Here is a 14,161-nt window from a genome sequence, read left to right as displayed (position 1 = left end):
TGTAATCTGGTGGTGAAAGAAGGCTGCATTCCAGTGGATTGGGAACTGAGTACCCTCGTCCCTCTATACAAGGGGAAAGGTGACCCTCTGGAGTGTGGCTCGTACCGAGCGATAAAGTTATTGGAGCATGGAATGAAGGTATTGGAAAGGGTGTTGGAGAGGAGGATAAGGAAGAAAGTGAAGATCGACGAAATGCAGTTTGGATTCATGCCAGGAAGAGGAACGACAGATGCGCTTTTCATTGTGAGGCAGTTGCAGGAGAAGTACATGGAGAAGAGGAAGAAGTTGTTTCTTGGGTTTGTTGATCTGGAGAAAGCATTCGATAGGGTACCACGCAAAGTATTGACATGGGCATTGAGGAAGTTAGGAGTGGAGGAATGGTTGATCAGAGTAGTGATGGCAATGTACTAAAGAGCGTGCACAGCTGTAAGGACGAAGGACGGGAACAGTGGTGAGTTTGAGGTGAAGGTGGGAGTGCATCAGGGGTCGGTACTAAGTCCACTACTATTTGTAGCTGTGATGGAGGTGCTGGCTCAGAACGTAAAGGAGGGTTTACCGTGGGAGTTGTTGTATGCAGCTGATCTGGTGTTGATTGCGGAAAGTATGGATGGACTGAAGGAAAAGATGAACACGTGGAAGGAATGTATGGAGACAAAAGGTCTGAAGGTGAATATCGGAAAGACGAAGGTGATGGCAAGTGGTAAAGCATGTGGTGAGGTGGAAAGAACTGGGAAGTGGCCCTGTGCTGTGTGTAGGAAGGGTGTCGGAGTGAACTCCATTCAATGTACAATGTGCGCTGAGTGGGTTCATCAAAAATGTAGTGGTCTGAGAGGGTCATTAACCAGTGTGGCAGCTACATTCAAGTGTAAGGTGTGCACAGAGGGAGCTGCAGATGGAGGAGATGTTGAGTTGGATCTTGGAGACGGCGTGAAGCTGGAAGGTGTGAAAACATTTTGCTACCTCGGAGACATGCTGAATGGAGAAGGTGGATCAGACTCGGCAAAGGTTGCTCGAGTGAGATGTGCATGGAAGAGGTTTCGGGAACTGAGTGGCGTGCTGATGATGAGGGGAGTGTCGTTGAAGCTGAAGGGAAAGGTGTATGCTGCATGTGTGAGAAGTGTTATGATTTATGGGAGCGAGACATGGGTAATGAACGTAGAGCAGCAACGAAGGTTGGAAAGGGTGGAAATGCGAATGGTTCGACGGATGTGCGGAGTATCGTTGAGAGAGAGGAAGACAAATGATGAATTGCGAAAGATGATGGGAATAGAGCCTGTGATTGATGCTGTGAAGAGGAACAGGTTGAGATGGTTTGGTCATGTGTTGAGGAAGGATGAAAGTGACTGGTTGAGGAGAGTGATGGAAATGAATGTAGAAGGAAGTAGAGGACGGGGTAGACCGAGAAAGACTTGGCTAAAGATGGTGGAAGAAGAAATGCGGGCAAGGGGGTTAACAAGGAGAGATGCAGAAAATAGGGCAAAATGGAGAAGATTGTCATGGGGACCGCAAGGCTAACCCCCGCTCTAGCAGGGAAAATGGCCTTTAAAATGCATGTTGTTGTTGTTATATTTAATCATCTAATTATTTGACAGGTTTACAAGCTACCACCAATATTAGCATAACAAATTCTTGAATAAAAAAGAAAATCGAGCACTTTATGAATCACGTTTCCCCAGTGTTACACATACATAAACATTGTCTTCTACGATAAATGGATGAGGTGTGTGTGTGTGTGTGTGTGTGTGTAACACTTTTTGCGCCTACTAATTACGTACGTCTATTAATTAATTACGTAGTATTGAAATGTATCTTTTCATTCTTTGGACTGCTGAGACTCCTTCGACCTTTGAAAACCCTTTAGGACCCTAAGATCCTTAAGACCCCTAAAGATGCAGAGCACCCAAAAGTTCCTGATGACCCAAAAGACCCAGAGAACCCAGAAGACCTCCTCCACTCCCCCAAACCCCGAGTGAAGTCCAATGAAAAATTGGTCCAATGGACCAACAGGCCCCGTAGTAATATAACAAGTACAAAAAGTTTTAATTAAAACAAAAGCCGCGTCGATGTTACACAATGCCTAGATGCAGCTGTGCCTATAACGTCGATGTTATAGGCACAGGACATTCCTATTGATTCGATTACTTGATGTTATTTTTGTGCAAAGTGAAAATATATCTCGGCAATTTCCCGTGTGTGGCGACGAATTTTTAATATATCTCGGCATTTTCCCGTCTGTTATTTCAGGCGGTGTATGACTGACCATGCCGCGATTTTAAAAAAATATATCTCGGCATTTTCCCATCTGTTATTTCAGGCGGTGTATGACTGACCATGCCGCGATTTAAAAAATATATATCTCGGCAATTTCCCGTGTGTGGCGACACGTGAACGAAGCTTTGCTCCTCTCTCCACATTATTGTGACGACGTATAAATTAAATATTTCATCGTGACGATTGTCATCAAATGGACGAATTTTTAATATATCTCGGCATTTTCCCGTCTGTTATTTCGGGCGGTGTATGACTGACCATGCCGCGATTTAAAAAAAATATATCTCAATGGACTTGAAGTTACAGGCCTTTGAGAATTCATTTCGTTCTATAAAGGGCAACTTTCATCGGATTTTCTTCCCGTTTTTTTTCAACCGAGTCTAAAACTATGATAGCGACAGTGAAAAATGAAATGATATATCGAATTTGATTTGAAATAAAACTGTGTGAGAGAGGAATTCACCATGGGCCTACAAAACAGGCCTCAAAGCTATGCGAGTTAATAAAATGGTGGATATTTGTTTATATGAAGGCTCTCCCAGAATGGGTGGAGCTATGGTTCCCAGAATGGGTGGAGCTTTGAGGTTTTGTCTTCTCTGCAAGAACAAGAAGAACAAGAAGAACAACAACAACAGCAGAGGGCACTCTATGAGCAGCGTCTGCGACGCGGCTAAAAACTGTTCTTACCTTCATGACTAATGCAGGCGCAATTGTCTTTTCCTTTGGTTAGCATAAACGTTCGCAGTGTCCTCTGGAATCAGCTTCACAGTTAAATCGCCTTCTATGTGGAGAAAATCTTTCTTCTACAATGGTTGAACAAAACCTGTTTGTAATCCGTATCATCGCAGAAAAGCTTCGTTCCGAAATGGCAGGAACGACTGGCAATGTGAGAGCTAACTGAATGAGTTTGTAATAGTTTGGGTACATTCTCTGAGACTATTATTTTTGAAGTCTCTGAAGGGTAACAACAGATTCCAAACAGGTAAAAAGGTCCATTTCTGCATCTGCAACATGAGGATTTATATTTAGTGGGTCTGCATATTTCTACAAGAGTGGATGTGGATGAATGACATTTGTATGACACCTTAACACTCAATAACAAGAGTGGATGTGGATGAATGACATTTGTATGACACCTTAACACTCAATAACAAGAGTGGATGTGGATGAATGACATTATTTTGACATCTTAACTCAGAGTCACAAGAGTGGATGTGGATTGTGGATGAATGACATTTGTGTGACATCTTAACACTGAGTCACACGAGTGCATGTGGATGAATGACATTTGTCTGACATCTTAACACTCAATAACAAGAGTGGATTGTGGATGAATGACATTTGTGTGACATCTTAACACTCAATAACAAGAGTGGATGTGGATGAATGACATTTGTATGACACCTTAACACTCAATAACAAGAGTGGATGTGGATGAATGACATTTGTATGACACCTTAACACTCAATAACAAGAGTGGATGTGGATGAATGACATTATTTTGACATCTTAACTCAGAGTCACAAGAGTGGATGTGGATTGTGGATGAATGACATTTGTGTGACATCTTAACACTGAGTCACACGAGTGCATGTGGATGAATGACATTTGTCTGACATCTTAACACGCAATAACAAGAGTGGATTGTGGATGAATGACATTTGTGTGACATCTTAACACTCAATAACAAGAGTGGATGGGGATGAATGACATTTGTGTGACATCTTAACACTCAATAACAAGAGTGGATTGTGGATGAATGACATTTGTGTGACATCTTAACACTGAGTCACAAGAGTGGATGTGTATGAATGCCATTTGTCTGACATCTTAACACTGAGTCACAAGAGTGGATGTGGATGAATGACATTTGTTTGACATTTTAACACTGAGTCACAAGAGTGGATGTGGATGAATGACATTTGTGTGACATCTTAACACTGAGTCACAAGAGTAGATGTGCATGAATGACATTTGTGTGACATCTTAACACTGAGTCACAAGAGTGGATGTGGATGAATGACATTTGTGTGACATCTTAACACTCAGTCACAAGAGTGGATGTGGATGAATGACATTTGTCTGACATCTTAACACTGAGCCACAAGAGTGGATGTGGATGAATGCCATTTGTCTGACATCTTAACACTGAGTCACGAGAGTGGATGTGGATGAATGACATTTGTCTGACATCTTAACACTGAGCCACAAGAGTGGATGTGGATGAATGACATTTGTGTGACATCTTAACACTGAGTCACAAGAGTGGATGTGGATGAATGACATTTGTGTGACATCTTAACACTCAGTCACAAGAGTGGATGTGGATGAATGACATTTGTGTGACATCTTAACACTCAGTCACAAGAGTGGATGTGGATGAATGACATTTGTCTGACATCTTAACACTGAGTCACGAGAGTGGATGTGGATGAATGACATTTGTGTGACATCTTAACACTGAGTCACAAGAGTGGATGTGGATGAATGACATTTGTGTGACATCTTAACACTGAGTCACAAGAGTGGATGTGGATGAATGACATTTGTCTGACATCTTAACACTCAGTCACAAGCTTCAGCATTTTCCATTGATTCCTTTGAGAATCGTCTCTCTAACTCTGCAGTTACGGCATCCAAAACGGGATTGTACAGCTGCTATACCTGCATTTGTTACCTTTTCTGCATGCTCTCTTTGACCCAAAGTTGTTAATCTGCTTTGAAAAAGTATGCAGCCAATCACATCACTCAATGCAAATTCAGCGATATCTGCCATGGCTGGAAGAATAAATACACGCACTCGGGTTCCGTTTCTCTTTGTGACGTTTAAATACGGGAAGTTTTTTTAATCTTCATTGCAAACGACTGAAAAACATATAAAGGATGGGGCATCCTCCCCCCACCCCCCCCCCCCCCCCACCCCATGTCCCACTCAAACTCTTCCAAGGTGCTTGCTTGCTTGGGAAAAATAAGAATAAAAATAAATCAGTGACACAGTGAGTAAGAGTGTGAGTATGACACAGTGAGACGGAAGCCACTCCCCAAAAACCCGATGTCACTCTGGATGAGCTCCAGATATCCTGTGTGGAGATGGGAGAAACTTCCAGAAGGACAACCATCACTGCAACACTCCACCGATCTGGGCTTATGGCAGAGTGGCCCGACGGAAGCCTCTCCTCAATGAAAGACACACGAAAGCCCACTTGGAGTTTGCAAAAAAGCACCTAAAGGACTCTCAGACTGTGAGAAACAAGATTCTGTGGTCTGATGAAACCAAGATTGAACTGGTTGGCCTCAATTCTAAGCGACATGTCTGGAGGAAACCAGGCACCGCTCATCACCTGCCCAATATCATCCCAACGGTGAAGCATGGTGTTGGCAGCATCATGCTGTGGGGGTGTTTTTCAGCAGCAGGAACTGGGGGACTGGTCAGGGTTGAGGGAACAATGAACGGTGCGAAGTACAAAGATATCCTTAATGAAAACCTCAAACAGAGCGCTCAGGACCTCAGACTGGGCCAAAGGTTCACCTTCCAACAGGACAATGACCCTAAGCACACAGCCAAAACAACACAGGAGTGGCTTAGGGACAACTCTGTGAAGGTCCTTGAGTGGCCCAACCAGAGCCCTGACTTGAACCCAATCGAACATCTCTGGAGAGACCTGAAAATGGCTGTCCACCGACGGTCCCCATCCAACGTGACAGAACTTGAGAGGATCTGCAGAGAAGAATGGCAGAAAATCCCCAAATCCAGGTGTGGAAAGCTCATCACGTCATACCCAAGAAGACTCGAGGCTGTAATCGCTGCCAAAGGTGCTTCAACTACAGTCACGTGAAAAAGTAAGTACACCCCATGTAAAGTTTTGACTTTTTCAACATATTTCAACATACAGCTATTTGATCTTCATTTCAACAATATTGATAGATAAAGGTGATATAATATAACAAATATCATGAAACATTTACATTTTGTAGTCCACTGTATAATTTAAATAAACATAAATGCAAATTTCGCATGTGGAAAAAGTAATACACATGTATATATATACACATGTTATATGTATACAACAGGTATTTTAAGGCCACTTTCCCTACAAGAGCGGGGGTTAGCCTTGCGGTCCCCATATATATATATATATATGTATGGATTTTATATATGTATGTGTGTTATATATGTATGTTATTTATGTATGTTATATATATGTATGTGTGTTATATATGTATGTTATATATGTATGTATGTTATATATATGTATGTGTGTTATATATGTATGTATGTAATATATGTATGTATGTTATATATATATATGTATGTGTGCTATATATATATGGTATATATGTATATATGTTTCTATGTATGTATGTATGTATATATTTATATATTTATCATTTGTACAGAAAAGAATGTAAAAATATATTAGATGAAGTAAAAACTGATAACAAAATAGATTTCAACCAGGTGGACTGAGTGGTACTTACTTGTCGCCAAGTTATCCTGAAGGCTGTTCAGACAAAAGTTATCTTCTTTGTTCTGGACAAAATTTTCTTATCGCTGTTCCGTATGATGAGAAAATAAAAACAGAAGCAACGCACAGCAGAGATCCGGGCAAAGTGTGAATGAAGAATTGCGACATGGGGGTAACGCGTATGGCTGGACGTGTAGGAGCGTACGTCGCAACTCAACGCAGCCATGTGCACTGAATCCGAGGGCACGTTTATGATGTCTAAGCCCGTTGTAGCTCCTCCTTCCTGTTATCTTTGGTCTGCTGGGCCGGAATGAGGGAGGAGGAGATGGGAGCTTCATTGAGGTCGTCTATCGGCTTGCAGTGTTTGATTGTTGTCCTTTCAATTTGTTGATATCTTTAGAGGTCAACCAAGGACACCGCTGGGACCGTGCCGAGTTATTTTGTTGTGGAAGCAAAACTACGTTTTTGTTGTCCTTGTGGTGCCGCAAGGGCAAATAATTTACCATGCCATTGCCGACCATAGTGGGGTAATAATGGAGTGGCTCACTCGGCATCCATCCAAAACTAACCGAGTGGGGAATCACTCGAAAAACTTAATGTGTTAAGTCATAGGGAAAAACAAACAGGTAACTAACAAGACCTTATCAAACTAAGCCGATATCACGTGACTCCAGCTTAGCAAGAATGTGACGTCAAAATGGATCAGAGATCACGTGACTCCAGCACAAATGTGGCCTGAAAATGGATCAGAGATCACGTGACTCCAGCACAAATGTGGCCTGAAAATGGATCAGAGATCACGTGCCTTCGGCTTTGCACAAATGTGGCCTGAAAATGGATCAGAGATCACGTGCCTCCGGCTTTGCACAAATGTGGCCTGAATGTGCATCAGAGATCACGTGCCTCCGGCTTTGTGCAAATATGGCCTGAAAATGTATCAGAGATCACGTGACTCCGGCTTTGCACAAATGTGGCCTGAATGTGGATCAGAGATCACGTGACTCCGGCTTTGCACAAATGTGGCCTGAATGTGCATCAGAGATCACGTGCCTTCGGCTTTGCACAAATGTGGCCTGAATGTGCATCAGAGATCACGTGACTCCGGCTTTGCACAAATGTGGCCTGAATGTGCATCAGAGATCACGTGCCTCCGGCTTTGCACAAATGTGGCCTGAATGTGCATCAGAGATCACGTGCCTCCGGCTTTGCACAAATGTGGCCTGAATGTGCATCAGATATCACGTGACTCCGGCTTTGCACAAATGTGGCCTGAATGTGGATCAGAGATCACGTGACTTTGGATTTGCACTCCTCGAGAATGGCTGAACAGATCGAACGGAAACTTCACACATATGTTCCCCCATGCCTTGCTTATACCATGCTGCCCTTGAATAATTCATGCATTACATGGTTTGGCGGCCATGTTGGATTGAACGAAAATATTTTAAAAATTATATCTCTTGAACTGCTGCATTGATCGATGTTAAACTTCAAAGTACTGTAGTAGTTGTAAAGCAGAACAAGTGTTTAAAATTTCAATATGATTGGTCTTACGGTCTGGCAGCCAGAAGTTGTTATTGTTTGAAGAAGAAGAAACTCGACTTATATTATCTTCTCCAGCCATTTTTTCAAAATATCTATTAATTATGTAATGGTTGAAGTCAAATACAACCATCCTCTCTATTAATTATGCACATCTATTAATTATGTACATCTATTAATTATGTACATCTATTAATTATGTACTATCGGAATGTACCTTTTGACACTTTGGACTGCTGAGACCCACTGGACATTTGAACAAACTTTAAGACCCTTAAGACTACCAAGGCCCCAACATACCCTGAGGATCCTTAAATACCATGAAGAACCAGAGCACTCCAAGGATCCAAAAGACCCAATAGGACCCTGATGACCCAAAATACCCAAAGGACAGCCTCATTAAAAATAAATATATTTTTAAAAACAATATTGAATCTTATTATAATAGAGCAAGCGTATATGGTTATGTATGTATTGTTACGGTTGTGGGGGTAGGCGATGAAATACCATAGTGAAGATAGAACTGTGTTGGGTAGCATGGACCGCGTGCAAGTAGGAAGCCAATCTTGATGTAATTTAAGTAGGAAAACTGTGAGCTTAAGATCCTTTACGTATCTTCACACGAGGGGTGGAGTTTTTGTTATCGAGGTAGGGGTTAGGATTAGTTTCCCTGGTATGTGATTGCCTCCTGTGGTTTTTTCCCCTACATTTTTACATCGACAAGGTTCACCATGTAACCACCTCCAACAACAACAACAACAAAAAGAACCGACGTAACCGCTGACAGGACCCACCCATTCTCGATCGGGCTAAATCCCACCACGCCACCGCCGACAAGAACCGAACATTCGCGAGCAGACTAAATCCCGCCTCCAAGAAATCGTAATTAGCAACTAAGTCCCACCTCTAGAAAGAGCAGGGCCGTGAGGCCACGCCCTGAGGTTAATGATTGGTCAGGGGTAACGTCAGAGCGAGTAGGTTCGAGCATGAGGGAAGAGGAAGAGCGTGTCTGACTCAGGGGTCTCTTTGTCCTTTGTCTCTGGCTTTTGGCTATGGCTGGCTCGTGTGGAGTTTTTGAGGAGAGCTTTCGGAGATGTTGGGGGAACTTTTAATTGTCAGAGGAGGAGGAGTTGTTGACGGGGGTGCTCTTCGGAGACAGAGGAGGTCGCGAGCGAGGTGAAGGAGGCTATCAAGTCTGCTTGCCTCACGCCGGTGGCTGCTACAGGCGCAACTCCGTGCCATCTTGTGCTCTTCCCGCGTGAATGGCTTCGAGCCGCCTTGTGCTGCTCACTTCATTCGGCGATCTCGTAGGAGCAAAGCTGAGTGCCGGCCGGCTTAAAACATTTATTTTTATTTAATCTTTCCCCTTGTGTGTTTTCGTGTCTAGATGGAGACGTTTCACCGTAGGATTTATTTTACCTCAACCTTTATTTTGCCGTGCTTGACTTTCATTAAATTTATTATTGTGGCATTTCTCATTTGTCGTGTTTCTGTGTTTGTGGGTTTGAGCATAAGCCCCACGAGCTCCGTGCAGGTAAGCACTTTGGTTCCTTCACTTGCACACGCCGGACCAACCGCCAGTTTCGGGAATTCGCCTCGGCAGTAAAATCGATCGGCTATCCGTGATAACCGTTCAGGCTGACAGGACAGTATGTTTGTTTGTATGTTTGTGACCAAAACGTCGTTTTCTTCTTCAAATAAAAATAACACCCAAAAACACAGACCGTGAATTCTTAATTACTTACTGTTGGGATATACCTTTTGACCCTTTAGACTTCTGAGACCCCTCAGACCTTTGATGAACCTTTAACTCCCCCAAGACCCTTAAGATCACCAAGACCCCTAAAAACTCAAAATACCCTTAAAGACTCCATATACCCCAAAGACCCAAAATACCCTTAAAGACCCAGAAGATGCAAAAGACCCCAAAGACACCAATATATCACAAAGACCGAAAATATGCAGAAGACGCAGAATACCCATGTATTCATTTCAATTAGATGTACTCAGTGTAATTAATAGATGTACTCACCTTTCAATCGCATGTAATTAATAGACGTGCTGAACTCATATTCCAATAGTATGTATTTAATAGACGTACACAGTCAAATTTCAATGGTACGTAATTAATAGATATACTCATGTTTTAATAACATGTAATTAATAGAGGTACTCTGGTTTTAATCGTATGTAATTAATCAACGTAGTCAGGTTTAAATAGTATGTAATTAATAGACGTATTCAAGTTTCAATAGTATCTTTTTTTATTATAATGGAACAAACGTATGTGGTTATGAATGCATATTTGTGACCAAAATGTCTTCTTCTTCAAATTTTCTTTAACAAATTCCATCTAGTTATTAATTTATTTAAAGCTAACCTAAGAAACACATTTGTGACTTATCCGTATTCATCAGCGCTACTTTTTTTGTTACTTTGACTTGATTAATTGAGATGTAGATCATGACATAAACAAAATAAAAGATATGTAGGAGTTGCAGACAACGAGAAGGCGAGACACTTCTTGCTTGTTCAAAGCTCCTTTATTCCAACAGAACTAAATCACGACCGGAACTCATGCATGTTTTATAACACGCAAAACCCTCTTAAGGGGGCATGCCGCGTGGTTCCAACCACCGAGCACACGCCACGCCCATACCATCAATAGCCCCACTGGTCCAGTGGCTGTGGATTATGTCCCAATGGGGTAACCCCCACAATCCCCACATGTGCCCCCCCAGAATTCACTCGCACGGGCAATGTCAGTTTTCGGAGGGCCTTAACCACCCGGCCGAAACGACTGAGGACCCGAGCAGGGACTGTTAGCGGCTTGGCGGTAGGCAGGTCAACCGGGGGCTTGTCGCCAACCAGGGTCAACGGGAGACGGCCACGTCGTTGGGGTTGAGCCAACCGAGGGGGCTGGTCTAGGTCCAAGTGAGCCAGCTTTAGGCGGTCCACCGAAAGGTGGTCAGGTTTGCCGCCGATGTCGACCACAAAGGACTTGTCCCCGGCCTCCAGAACGTGGAAAGGCCTGTCGTAAGGCGGCCGAAGCGGCCCCCGGTGTGCGTCCTGGCGAACATAGACGTACTCCGCTGTACGTAGATCAGGCGGGACATGGGCCCGAGGCAAACCATGTTGAGATGTGGGCACTGGTGCAAACATCTTGGCATTCTCCCGGAGAACCGACCGCTGATGGGCAGCGGACCAGGGGCTTGTGGCGTCAGGTATGAACTCCCCGGGAACCCGCAGCGGCTGGCCATAGACGAGCTCAGCGGATGAGGACTGGAGGTCTTCCTTAGGGGCTGACCTGAGGCCCAACATCACCCACGGAAGTCTGTCGGCCCAACTGTCATCCCGGAGGCTGGCCCTGAGAGCAGCTTTCATAGAGCGATGGAACCTCTCACACAAACCATTAGCCTGGGGATGATATGCAGTGGTGCGATGGAGCTTTACCCCGAGCCCCTGGGCAACAGCACCCCAGAGCTCTGAAGTGAACTAGGGCCCCCTGTCTGAAGAGATGTCCGAGGGAGCGCCAAAACGGGCAACCCAAGTGCCGATGTACGCCCGGGCCACATCGGCGGACATTGTAGATGTGAGCGGGACGGCCTCTGGCCACCTGGTGGTCCTATCGATCATCGTGAGGAGGTGGGTGAATCCCCGCGAGTGGGGGAGGGGTCCTACCAGGTCCACGTTAACATGGTCAAAGTGTCGCTCTGGCACTGGGAATGGTGCCAAAGGGGCCTGGGTATGGCGATGCACCTTCGAGCATTGGCACTCGACGCAGGTGTTGGCCCAGTCGCGCACATCCTTCCTGAGCCTGTGCCAAACGAACTTTGCCACCACTAACTTTTGCGACGCCTTCCTGCCCGGGTGAGAAAGACCGTGGATGGCCTCGAACACCAGCCATCTCCAGCTGGTGGGTACAACGGGGCGAGGCTTTCCCAAAGATACGTTGCACAGTAGCGTGGTGCCCGTGTCGTCGAACGGCACATCAGACAGTCGAAGCCCCATGACCGCCGCCCTGCAGGCCTGGACATCCGGATTCCAGATCTGTTTGGCCGCCATGTGGGCGTAGTCGATGCCAAGGTGAACCGCGCCAGCTATGGACCGGGAGAGACAATCGGCGACCGTATTGTCCTTCCCAGCAACATGTTGGATGTCCGTCGTGAATTTGGAAACGAAGGAGAGCTGGCGTTGTTGATGGGCAGACCACGGCTCCGAGACCTTGGCCATGGCAAAAACCAGGGGCTTGTGGTCCACAAACGCCGTGAATGGGCGGGCTTCCAACAGGTAACGGAAGTGTCGGACAGCTAGGTAGAGGCCTCGGAGCTCACAATCGAAGGTACTGTACTTCGTTTGTTAGGGCGGAGCTGCTGGCTAAAAAAAGCAAGCGGCTGCCACGCCCCATTGACCCACTGCTCGTGCACGGCGCCAACCGCATAGTCCGAAGTGTCCGTGGTGAGAGCAATCGGTGCATCGGGCGACGGATGTGCTCGCATGGTTGCGCTGGCGAGGGCCAGTTTAGTGTCCGTGAAAGCCTTGGCCATCTTCTCGGTCCAGTCAATGGCACATTTGGTAGGCTTGCCCTTGAGGGCCTCATAAAGGGGCTGCATCAGCTGGGCCACCTGGGCCACGGAACGATGGTAAAAGTTCACCATTCCCAAAAACTCCTGCAAGGCCTTGACAGTGAGGGGACGCGGAAAACGCTTCACAGCCTCCACTTTAGACAGCAGTGGGACGGCCCCCTCCCTCGTGATTCGGTGGCCGAGAAAGTCAATTGCGGCCACCCCGAACAAGCACTTGGCCGGGTTAATGATCAGGCCATGCTGACTCAGGCATTCAAAGAGTGCTCGGAGGTGAAGCATGTGCTCCGTCCTGGAAGCGCTGGCGATGAGGATATCGTCCAGGTAGAAGAACAGAAAGGGCAAATCCCGCAACATGCTGTCCATCAGGCGCTGGAAAGCCTGGGCCACGTTCTTGAGCCCAAAAGGCATACGGAGGAATTCGAAAAGCCCGAACGGTGTAATCACCGCGGTCTTAGGAATGTCCTGCGTCTGGACGGGGACCTGATGGTAACCACGAACGAGGTCTACCTTAGAAAAAAAAACTTTACCGGCCAAGCAAGCAGAAAAATCCTGGATGTGCGGGATTGGGAAGCAGTCGGGGGTATTGGCGTCGTTAAGGCGGCGATAATCCCCGCACGGGCACCATCCGCCACCCGGCTTCGGCGCAATGTGGAGAGGCGAGGCCCACGGGCTGTCGGAACGTCGGACGATGCCAATACGCTCCAACGTGTCGAACTCCGCCTTTGTGATAGCGAGTTTCACCGGGTTGAGGCGTTGACCCCGGGTGTAGAGAGGCAGGCTGGTGGTCGGAATGTGATGCTCCACACCGTGCTTGACGGCAGCGGCTGAAAAGGTGGGCCGTGTAGGGGCCGGGAACTCGGTGAGGAGGTGGACGAACTCATCAGAGGTCAAGAGCGTGCACGCAAGCCTCGTCGAGGCGGACCCGCTCGGCGGGCATGGAAGAGAACTGAATGTCTCCGCATTAATGAGCCGCCGATTTTTCACATCCACCAGTAGGCCATTGGTGCAGAGGAAATCAGCGCCCAGCAAGGGGGTGGACACCTTTGCCGTGACAAAATCCCATGTAAACCGCTGCCCACCAAAGCACAGTGCCACGGTCCGTTTGCCAAAGGACTGAATAGCACTGCTGTTGGCGACTTCCAGGGTGGGGCCGTGACTCCCTGGGCACCTGGGCACCTGTGTCGCAGAGGAAACGACGTCTGGAGTCGGTGTCCGAAATGAACAGCAAACTGCCTGAACGGCAGACACTCATGGCAGTTAACAAGCGCTGGCCACCCCGTTTCCCGACTCACTGAA

The 14,161-nt window shown here is 46.1% G+C and overlaps 1 protein-coding gene across 7 annotated transcripts in view; it reads right to left on the bottom strand.

Annotated features, from left to right (window-relative positions):
* The window catches only part of LOC137433072 (protein FAM13A), a 355,270-nt gene that overhangs the window by 303,191 nt on the left and 37,918 nt on the right, over positions 1–14,161 (bottom strand). For 2 of the 7 annotated variants that reach the window (XM_078783918.1, XM_078783920.1), the window contains exon 1: positions 6,751–6,992. The exons of 3 other annotated variants lie outside the window; for them this stretch is intronic. The gene's annotated coding sequence lies outside the window, so the exon portion shown is untranslated. Of the gene's footprint in view, positions 1–6,750; positions 6,993–14,161 lie in introns of those variants that run through there. 2 more of the 7 variants (XM_068125521.2, XM_078783919.1) reach the window with 1 other exon arrangement.

Source organism: Myxine glutinosa, chromosome 8 (genome assembly GCF_964187855.1).
Source record: "Myxine glutinosa chromosome 8, kmMyxGlut1.1, whole genome shotgun sequence".
Lineage (NCBI taxonomy): Eukaryota > Metazoa > Chordata > Myxini > Myxiniformes > Myxinidae > Myxine > Myxine glutinosa.
This window is presented reverse-complemented; position numbering and strand designations above follow the sequence as displayed.